This window comes from Enhydra lutris, unplaced genomic scaffold (genome assembly GCF_002288905.1).
Source record: "Enhydra lutris kenyoni isolate GAN:26980312 unplaced genomic scaffold, ASM228890v2 scaffoldscaffold38, whole genome shotgun sequence".
Taxonomy (NCBI): Eukaryota; Metazoa; Chordata; class Mammalia; order Carnivora; family Mustelidae; genus Enhydra; species Enhydra lutris.
In genome coordinates this window covers 7,414,992-7,425,890 of record NW_019154122.1, presented here as the reverse complement: position 1 = coordinate 7,425,890, position 10,899 = coordinate 7,414,992, and positions in this window count along the sequence as shown.

The following is a 10,899-nucleotide window of genomic DNA, read 5'->3' as shown; positions in this document are numbered from 1 at the left end:
CACTCATTTTATGGGTTCAGAGATCGCACTGTGAACACCGCTGTTCCAGAATTTAGATGCTGGGTCCTTGACTTGGGATGCATCTTAGAATCACCTGTGGTGATTTTAACCTGCTACCAAGGTCCAGGGCCCCCACTCTGAGAAATTGATTCAGTTGGGCTGGGATGAGGCAGGTAATTTGAAAAGTTCTCTAGATGATTCTAGGGTGTGGTCAAGAGATGAGAACCACTGGTCTCAGCCAGACTTGGGGCAGAGTGATTGAACAGCAGCCACCTTCTGCTAAATGTTGTGAGATGGGAGAGACAAAGACATTCCCTGGAGCTTTGGGGGAGATCCTTGGCTTTGCTCCCACTCACGGTCCAGCCCAGACTCAGGGCCCAGGCAGCCCCCCGACCTTCCTCTTGGAGCTCCTGGGATCACTGCTCCTGGATGTGGCCCAGCTAGGGGGTCTGTTCATTCATCCACCCATATTCCATCGACATGTATTGGCGCCTACTAGGGGCACTGTTTAGACCCCGGGGCATACAGCTGTGGATGAAACAGACCGAGATCCCTGCCTTTAGGAACCTCATGTCCCAGTTCATAGCACCGATGCAGCAAAGTATGGTCCAAATTGCCTTGGCACCCAAGCGTCTCTGTTCACACTCATGACTGGCAAAGTGAGGGGACCTAAAGATTGGCCGGGCCGTGGGGTCAGGGCTGTGCACAGGGGCAGTGGGGGAGGCTCCTAGCACTCTGTCAGTTGTAGTTTCTCCAAAACCTGGTCAAGCAGGGGGTGGGGGTGTCAATTTCTTTCCGGGGTTCCAACTCTCTTGGCAGACCGTGGTTCAGCGTCCAGATGTAGGCATCTCAGGGCCCTCCAGGGCTCCCATCTGCATCCAGCAAAGTTGACACCTTGACTTGTTTCCCTCCTTCTAGCCGTGGATGCTGAATGCCCTCCCTGGCCAGGGCGTGCGGAGCAGACGGTGAGTTCTGACTTTACCCCCCTGCTCGGGCCCGAAGGTGGGGTGGGGAGGACCTACTCAAGGGTCAGAGTCCCCGTTGAGCAGGCTCTGATCTTGGTTGTGTCAGGAAGCCCAGCCCTCCGGTCTGGTTAGGCCGGTGTTCCTGGCTCGTTCTCTGACACATTAATTCAGTGAACATTTATTGGCTGCTTATGATGTTCCAGGCGCTGAGATGGGCAGATAAATAAACACAGTCCTTCCTGTAAGGACTCAAGTGAATAATGTTTAAAGTGCCATCCATCTACCTTTCTGGGTTTTTTTTTTTTGTCATTCATTCGCCTATCCGTTCATTCATTCACTGACTACTGACCACCCAGGGTGGCACAAATGCAAGGGGGTATAGGAATGAACCTGAGACTGGCTTTGCCCTCCAAGTCATCCCCTCCCATCCCCCAGTGGGAAAGACAGATAAGCAAATGGACAGTTAAGGGTCTCTGAGCTCTGGGCGTTCCCTGGATTCCAGACCTAAGTGGCCAGACCTCTTCTTGAGCTGATCAGGAGGTAGACCAGGTGGGCTGGGGAGGGACAAGCACCACAGGTCTGGCTCAGGGACTGGGTGGGGCTGCCCTGACCCAGGGGTGTGGGGGGGGTTGTGGGGGGTTGGGAAATGGTGTCTGTGGCCCTGACGTGCTATCAAGTCTCCCTGAGCTGGGAAAGGGTTAGGAGCTACGGCCCAGATCCTGCTCTAAAATGTGCCCCTTAATGCCTTGATGATGTGCATAAGAATGCAAGACGCCTGCCATGGGGAAGGGGAGGAAATCCATTTCCCAGCTAGGAAATTATTGAATATTTAGGACCCAGAGCAGATCGTTTAGAGGGGGAAATGAATTTCTCTAGCTTCCTCTGCCTGAGATGGGTCTGGATGGGTGTTTATACAGCGTGAAAGTGATCGTTCTTCCAGAAGTGCTAACGACTGCTTCCAGAGCTATCAGCTCCTTCTTAACACTGGCATGGTGGACCCCACTGGTCAGCCCCTCCCTGTGCACATCCCTGAGCCCAGGAAGGGAAGGAACGAGGCTGGCTGTCCACGGTACTATCTTCCCTCCCGATGGTTGGGGTCTTTTAGGCGTGAGGGGACGTTGAGCAAGATCCAGGTCTCAGCCAATGACAATTCGAGACCCAACCAAGTGCCCGAGGTGGAGCCCAGGGTCTGAGCTATGAGGCAGGAGGCTTGGGGGTGTGAGATTTAGGTTAGACTTAAGGAAGAACTTAGGTTGACAGAGAGTGATTGTGGTATTGGTCACCCTGGGTGATAGGTCGGAGCAGAAGAGACCATCATCTATAGGGAAAAGAGGCAGAGGACGGACTGAATGGCCTTTGAATCCTGAAAGACCCAGTTTTCTGTGTCGTCCAGATTACCAACCTGTAAATGTCTTAGAGACTCCTGCCTTGGCACTGGACACTAACTTTTCCTTCACAAAGTTATGTTTTTCTAGACCAGGGCAAACTTTTTGGAAGGGGCCAAATTGTAAGTATTTTTTGTTTCTGTAGGCCATGCAATTTCTGTCACAACTACTCATCTCTGAGGTTGTAGGGCTAAAACGGCTATAGACTATACAAACGGAATGGGGGCCGCTGTGTTCTAATAAAGCTTTATTTATAAAAACCGGTGGTGGGCCGGATTTGGACCCCCTGCCGTAGTTTACTGTCTCTTCTCTAGACCACTCAGTTGTCAAACAGATGGGTTTCTGGTTCTCATCTGTTTTTAAAATAGCTCTGTCTCATTTCCTGATCCGGAAAGTAATGTTTACTTACAGTGGAGACGTATATATAATATATTAAAGGGTGAAAGTCATTGGTAACCCTCTTCCTTCTCAAAAACAGCCACTGTTCACAGTTTGGTGTCTGTGTATATTTTTATGCTTAACGTTGTATTCTTTTAAAGGTCATCTTGTGCAGACCGTATTTTTTTTAAAAAAGGTTTTATTTATTTATTTGACAGAGAGAGACACAGGGAGAGAGGGAACACAAGCAGGGGGAGTGGGAGAGGGAGAAGCAGGCTTCCTACTGAACAGAGACCCCCCCCTCAATGTGGGGCTTAATCTCAGGACTCGGGGATCATGACCTGAGCGGAAGGCAGATGCTTAATGATTGAGCCACTCAGGCGCCCCTTACGCAGACCTATTTAGGGAGTTTCTTATATTTTGAGTTCCAGGTTGACTTGTGTTGACAAGAAAGCTGGAAACCGGCACTGGCAGGTGAGCCCAGAGAGATAGGAAATGGACTATGTGGACTTTTCTTTCTGGGAATGTTCCCTCCTGGGAACTGTGTGGTGTTGGTGATGCCTGCTGTGTGCCAGGTGGAGGAGGGGAAGAGCCAGGGTGGGGGGTGGAGGGGATGGGGGAGGGAGCCAGGCCGGCTCCGTCTGGCCAGTGGGAGGTCTGACGTCCCTCAGAAGAACTTGCTGAACCAGAAGGAATCCTGAGTCATCAAAGGTTCAGCTTCTTCGGCTGCTCTAAGGGGTTCTCCCAGATGGGGACACTAGGACATGGGTTGATCTGCCCACTTCCAGAGAAGCAAGAGTGTCCTTTCCAGAAAATCCCTCGACTTCGGGGGGAAAACCTCCACTTCTTACCCTCCCCTGTCGTTCCCCTTGAGTAAAAATACATTTAAAAATGGGAAAAAAATGAGACTACAAGGAGGAAGAGAGAAGTCTGGTTTTGAGTAAGGGCTGCCGTGGTCCCCCAAGGCTCCCTTGCTTCCTGGGTTTGGGGAGACAGGGAACCTGACTCCCCTTGTGGATCCTAACACCACCTGATCTCTGAAACAGCAACCCAGATCCCCAAACGCTGGCTTTCTTCAGCGTCCGTTCCACGGAAGAGAAAACATCCTTTCGCTACAGTGACAAGATGGAGAAGAAAGGCGAGAACAAAGTATCACTGGGAGAGCTGTGTATCCCCACTTTGCAGTCAGGGCCAAGGCCAGACTCATGCCCACCAATCTCTGTGGCTACCAACACACATCATGGCCCTCACTCCCATTCCCAGTCCCAGGCATTCTGGGATCACACTCAGGTCTGATCCGGGTATGGGGAAGGGTCCAGGGCGCCACAGTTCTCTGTGAGAGGCAGAGCAGCCTGGTGGTGACGAGAACAGTTTTGGGGATCACTCAGGTCTGCGTTCAAGTCCCAGCTTTGTCTCTTTCTCACCATAGGCAACTTTTGTCCATTTGAACCTCAGTTTTCTCATCTGTAAAATGGGTATAATATTAACACCCTAAAGATGGGATGGGATGATCCTTGTAAAGTGCCTGATGTGGGTCTTGTCTTTTAAGACAAGACATTTTGATAAAATGTCGTTAGGGACACTGGCATAATCTTGCACTAAGTCTTGGGCTGATAGGTCTGGGGAAAATCCTGACCATGAACAGTTCATCTTTTATTTTATTTTATTTTTTAATTTTTTTCTGTCTAGAATTTTAAGAGTCTCAGTGAGTAAGTCAGATGGCAAATTCCCTGGACAAAAACCCTGATTGGCTTGCTCTTAGCTGCCTCTCCACTGCCTGCCAGGGCCCGGAGCCCAGGAGGTGCTCCTAAGCTGTTGCAGGAAGAAAGAAGGCATAGAAGGTGTCCAAGGAAGCAGGTTCTCTGCAGCCGGAGTTTGAGAGGCAGAAACACTTAGCGGAGACCTCAAGCCCCCCTCACCCCGCCCTGGCCTCTTCTTGCCTCTCTTTCCCTGGAAGACTGAGAACTTAGTAAACAGTATAGTAAACTCGGGTTTACTATACCACCGAGTTAAGCCACAGATTAATCTCTGGTCGGCTGGATCCCATTTGGTCCCCAAGTTAAAAAAAAAAGGAAAAAAAAAAGGAGGTATAATTGAAAACCAGTGACAATGGAACACAAGTTCAGCTCTCAGGCCCGATTTTCCACAGAAGCTGGTGACGGGAAACCAGAGCAGCCCCACCTGGTTCCGGAAGCTGCGCCAGCAGCAGTCTCAGGGCACGTGCAGTGAAAAGATACTGAGGCCGGATGCCTTCCCCCACCCATTTGCCTCCCCACCTCTGGGATGGGTTGGCTGCCCTCGCAGACGGGCCAACCCTTGTTCCTCTGTGTCCTGCAGTGCTGAGTCTCTGGTTGACTCTCTGCAGCCTTGCCCCACACTCCTTTCTCTATGACCCGGTGCAGCTGCTCACCCCCAGCCCCTCCCCTGCAGCAAGGCTTCCCACCGCTGGTCCCAGGTCCCATCCCCTCGAGAGCACAGGGCTGGTAGTGGGGAACAGGAGTGGGCGCCAGCCCATCGTGATGGCAGGTGGTCACAGTGACCTGCTCCTGCGCACCTGCCTCGTGCCCACTTTGCCTCTTCCTCATGATGCTGGGAAGTGGGTGCTGTTGTGCCCTCAGCGTTGCAGGCGGAGAAACTAAGGCTTGGGAGTTGCGAGGAGCCTTGTCCAAGGATGACAGCCAGGAAGGGGTTAACTTGGCTGCGACTGTGACAGTTGGGAATAGAAAAACAGGGAAGACAAGATCCCTGATTTCAAGGAGGCCCCCTGGCTGGCTGAGGGGATGGATGGATGGACGGACAGATGGACAGACAGACAAATAGAAAGTCATATTCAGAGACCTAGAGAAAAGCAACAAAGAGAGGCTGCCTAGGAGCCCCCTTTGTCCTCGATTTGATAGGCGACCGGTGAGCAGGACTCTGGCCCTGTCATTAGTTTGCTGTGTGACCTCAGTGATCCATTTAACCTCTCTGAGCTCAGCCGTACCAATTGCAAAATGAGGGCTTGGATGACACAACCTCCAAACTCCCACGGGGTTCCAGGGTTCTCTGCTTTGCCATGTCTCTCGACCCCACTGTTGTGAATCCACACTCACGCTGGAGAGGTAGCTGTGTGGTGGCGGCGGCGGACGAAATTTTAATTCCAACTTGCTGAAATCCTCCGCAAGCAGCAATTACAAGCTGGCAGCTGAGAGTTAGACACTTTTGTTCATGCCCATAAATATTATTTTTCCCTTAATTAGCAGCCAGCCTTTGAAAATCGGGCAATTTTTCAATTTCCCCAGCCTAGCAGGGAAAGAGTCGAGCTTTACACTGAGCCCAAAGGGGTTCAAATCCCAGTGCTGAGTTCTGCGAGCTGTGAGTCTTTGGAGGGAAAGTTCCCAAAACTCTGTACTTCAGATTCCTTACCTAGAAAATGGGGATGATAATAGTACCCATCTCCTGGGGTCTTTATGAAGACGAGATAAGTTAACATGTGCAGAGATCTAGAATCAGGCCCAGAGCCCTGCGAGAGCTCTGTAAGTGTCGGCCTTTGCTACAGTTGTATTTTTTTCTGTGTATATTAGCGTCCTCAGGCTGCCATAACAAAACATCACTTGTTTTCTTCCCGGTTCTGGAGGCTGGAAGTCCAAGGTCAAGGTGCCTTCAGGGTTGATTTCTCTTAAGCTCTGTCTCCCGGGCTTGGGGAGGGCCACCATCTCCTGGTGGTGTCACGTAGCCTTTCCTGTGTGCACACACATTCCTGCTTTCTCTTTCCCTTCCCACAAGCACACACATCCCATAAGATTAGGGTCCTGGACTTATGACCTCATTTAACCATAATTACCTCCTTAAAGCCCTATCTCCCAGTACAGTCACATCGGGGGTAGGGCTTCAGCATGTAAATGGAGGTGGGGGACACCATCCCGTCCATGATACCATGTGCTAGTGATCAGGCTGGGGTGGCTACCCTGTGTGGTCTGTGTGGGACAGAGGCAGTGCCTGGGACACCAGATTTTCAGTTGGAAAATGAAGCAAACCACGATGAGCTGGGCACCCAAGTCCCAATGACAGCTGCTTCCTCCAGTGATTTTCTCTGCCTACCTAGCCCCTGAGTTCTGACCTTGACTTGGAGGGACACCTGGGCCTAGGAAGGCTCATAGGAGGTGGGCAAAGATGGCAGCAGGACAGCTTCTTGGCCAAGGGATGGAGAGCATGTGGCACTGGGGACTCCGGGAGAGTCTGGACCCTCCAGGGTTAAACCTACCTCAAGAAAGAACATCCGCAAACACAAAGGGAGGGAACCAGCAAAAGCATTATCATGATTAATGTTATTTCAAAGACTTAATTTTCCCCCCTCTTTCTGAACTGTGTGTGTGCTGTTGTGTTGAATGCTGTCTCTTGATTCTGAGTGTCCTTCCCCTGGAGTAATTTGGAACAAGGTCAGTGTTTACCAGGCAGGCTTCCTCGCCTCTGCTATACCCGCTGAGAGCCCTGCAATGCTGGGGGGCTGTGAGCAGCAGGAGGCAGACTGATGGAGGAGGAATGGACCAGGCTTGATGGCGGAGGTGACGGGACCAGGCTTTTGGGCTGTAACCTCGCCTCACCCAGGGGCAGACGGAGTCTCCCGCCGAAGGGGCAGGAGAAGGAAGGGTGTTGGGTGAGGATCTAGATCTTTATTCTGTCTCTGTTCCTGTTGGCTGGAAAATGTCCTACTCTCCATTTTCTCACCTGCAAAATGGGGCCAAGAATGGTACTTCCCCTTCCAGATGGTTGTGCTAGTTCTTGGTTCTAGGGAGTTTGCAAGCTTCTCAGACTCAACGGTGCATGCCCATCCCCTGGGGCGGGGGTGGGGGAGAGACTTGGAAATTCTAGCTAGTGTGCATGGGTGTCCATGCTGCTAGACCAGGGGAAAGTAAGCTGTTAGCTCTGTAGGATGTGCTCCAGGTACACGCCACCTGCTATCATCACTCCTATGACCATTGTCATCATTTTGTCCCCTTCGTCTTTATCAGTGGTATCACCACCTTCTTCTTTCTGTCCTCACTTGTATCACACTTGGAACCACTGTTAGGTCTTGTCTGTGCCCTGCTTCCTCCAGTTCTCCAGAAGAGGCAACGAGACCCAGAGGTGGCTTGAGACCGAGGCTGAAGGCTGCCATGTTGACATAGAAAAAAGACTTGTGGTTGGAAGTCAGGGGGCAGATTCAGGTCCTGCTCTGTACCTTGCTAATGAAGCCTGGAACTTTCCACATAGACGAGCCCTTAAAGATCACCTGGTCTGACTTCTAACACCTCCAATCTTTGGGGAAACGCTGATGCCAGAGGGAGGAAAGGCTGTGGAGTGAGGGTGTGCATGTTACAGTTAGACAATCCTGCCTCCAGATACCCGCTCCATCACATGCTGGTTGTGTGACCTTGGGCAAGTCACTTCATCTGAATCTCGGTTTCTCATCTGTAAAATGGTATGTGAGAGCCAGTTTCCATGACGACCTCTAATGAGCCCCATCTCCTGGTGTTTACGCTCTTCGTCAGTCTCCCCCGACCCTGTACCAGGCTCAGACTGCGTGACCAACAGAATATGGCAGAAGGCCTGGTGTCCACTCGCGAGGCTAGGAGACCGGGTTATAAAACACGCTGTAGTTCCTGTCTTGGGTCCTCTCTCTTTCTCTCTTCCTCTCTTGCTCTCTTTGATGAACAGCTCTGGGGGACGCTGGCTGCCATGTCCTGAGACTACTCAGGCAGCCCACAGAGAGGCCCAGGTGGTGAGGAACGGAGGTCTCCCAGCAGCCACTCTCCAGTGGCCGAGCTTGGATGTGGACGCCCCAGCCCCAGTCGGGCCTTACGATGGCAGAGCTGCCCTGCCCACCAGCGTGCTGCGACCTCATGGGAGACCCAGAGCCATTAGGCTCTGCCGCTCCCAGGTTCCTGAGCCTCTGATACAGCATGAGATGACAAGCATTTGTGGTTTGAAGCTGCTAAGTTTTGGAGTAATTTGGTACCCACGAGTAGATAAATAACACACAGGGAGGACAATATCTCTCTTGTAGGTTTGTTGTGAGGATGAATTCAGGTAAGCACTTTGCATAGTACATGATGCCCGCTGAAGGCCGCATGAAAGGTGACAAAACAGTGACATCATAAATGACAGTATCATTGACAACCCCCAGGGTCTCATGGCAAGGGTGTGACAGGGCTCATGATCAGGGTTCCCAGTTGCTCAGTTGTAACCATTTGTGCCCCCTGAGCCTTACTGACCTTGGTGGCCACTGAAGGCTTTGCCAGAAAGGAAACAGCTGGGGTAGAGGGGGGAGGGGCAGAAAATGGCATGGTGGTGGGGACAGTCGCTGGGCTTTTGGGAGAGGGAGCAGCCATGGCCTGCATGGGGTGGTGTGGGGCTGAAACCCAGGATCAGTGTGTGTGTGTGTGTGTGTGTGTGTGTGTGCGTGCATGCGTGTCTCTGTGTGTGCGTGTGTATTCATGCACACGTACACATGGGTGCGTGCATATAACTGCAAATATGGACACGCAGAACACGCACGTGGGTGCACCACATGTGTGCATACACGTATGGGTGCACACAAGGATGTGTGCATGCACACATATGTGCAAATGCGTTTCTGTGCATGTGTATGTATGCACACGTGTATGTGTGTATAGGGTGTGTGTGTGTGTGTGTGTGTGTGTGTGTGTAGGTTACCTCTGTAGCCCCTTCAGCCCAAGACTGGCTGATTCTCTGATTTGCTGCTCGTTTCTGGGCTCGCCGTCTGAGGAGGGCTCAGAAAAACCATGGCAACAAAGGGCTTGTTAATGAGCGGGGCTGGAGGAGGCCACAGAAAGAAAAGTTCAGGGGGAAGGTCCACTGCCGTCTGTTTCCCTGGCCATGGCCCTGTGGGGCTTCTTCGGCAGAGAAATATCAGAGAGGGTCTGGCTGGGAGAAAAGCCCCCTGAACCCCCAGCCCGCATGGGCCAGGAAGCATGGGGCTCTTGTTGTCCCCGAAGACAGTTCCTTTGGGGTCGTCTGCTCCGAGGGCCTGGGCTGTAGGCGCCGCAACACAGTTCCTCTCCATGGTTCCCGCAGGCTCCAGGGAGTCTCTGACATGAACTGTGGAGTCTCTCCAGATATAGTCATTGTAGAGACAAGAGAAATGGAGATACAGAGAGCTTGAGGGACCTGCCTTGGGTTACCAGCAGGCTGTGACAGAGTCAGGGAAGGAATCTGGCACTCCTTTCTGATTACTCTGTTCCAGGGCAGGACCTATGGTGTCCTGGGACACGCTGGTCCAGAGGGGTCCTACACTTGTGGGCCCCTTCGGCTAGCAGATCGTCTGCCAGGAGAGCCAGCCCATCCTGTCCCCCTGCAAGGACCAGATGGGCAGCCCTTCATCCCTGGTGTTCCCCACCCTTGCCTGTATCACAGGGAATAACTGGGGCAGAAAATCCTGGGGGAGCATGAAGTCCGCCAAGTTTGAGCCTGGCACCATCCAGGCTCCTGGTTGCCAAGCCGGTTGGAAATAGAATGGGTAAAAGGGGGTTTCTGGTGGGGGGGGTGTGAACCACCGGAGCAGCTTGGCGACTGTCTCTCCTGGCTCCTGCCAGACCTTCCATCCCGCCAGATCCTGCCTACCATGTGCCAGGAACATCTGGGAGAGAGCTTTTGGCAGGTTCTGGCTTGCAAAAATGGGTCATGGGGGGATCTCAGTCATGTATTCACTCACAAGGACCTGGTCAGGGAGGCGAAGCAGTGTGTCCTGAGTGCCTGGTAGCTCAAGGCACTGAATAGAGCCCCTGCCCCCCATCGCTGCCCCTCCCCTCACTCCTGTGACTTCAGAGCCCCATTTCACAGGTAAGACTGAGGCTTAGGAAGTGGCAGAGCTGAGATTTGAATCCAGGTCTGTCTGATTCCCAGGCCTGCTCTTTCCATCTCTAAGCATCTGTCTGAGTGTCCTCTACACCCACTGTGTCCAGGGATTGGTCCGGATATGGAGATACAGAGATACAGAGATAAACGAGCTATGGGCCTTGTCTTCAAAGCACATACAGTTTCGTGGATGAATTAGCTCTTGCTGCTATGTCAGTGCCGCATAGCAAACAGCACCCCCAAACCTCCGTGGCTCATGAGCAATTACTCCTCTTGCTCGCCGCAGTTGGGGCAGCAGAGGGGCTCGGCGGTAGGTAGCAGCCTGCTACCCTGGT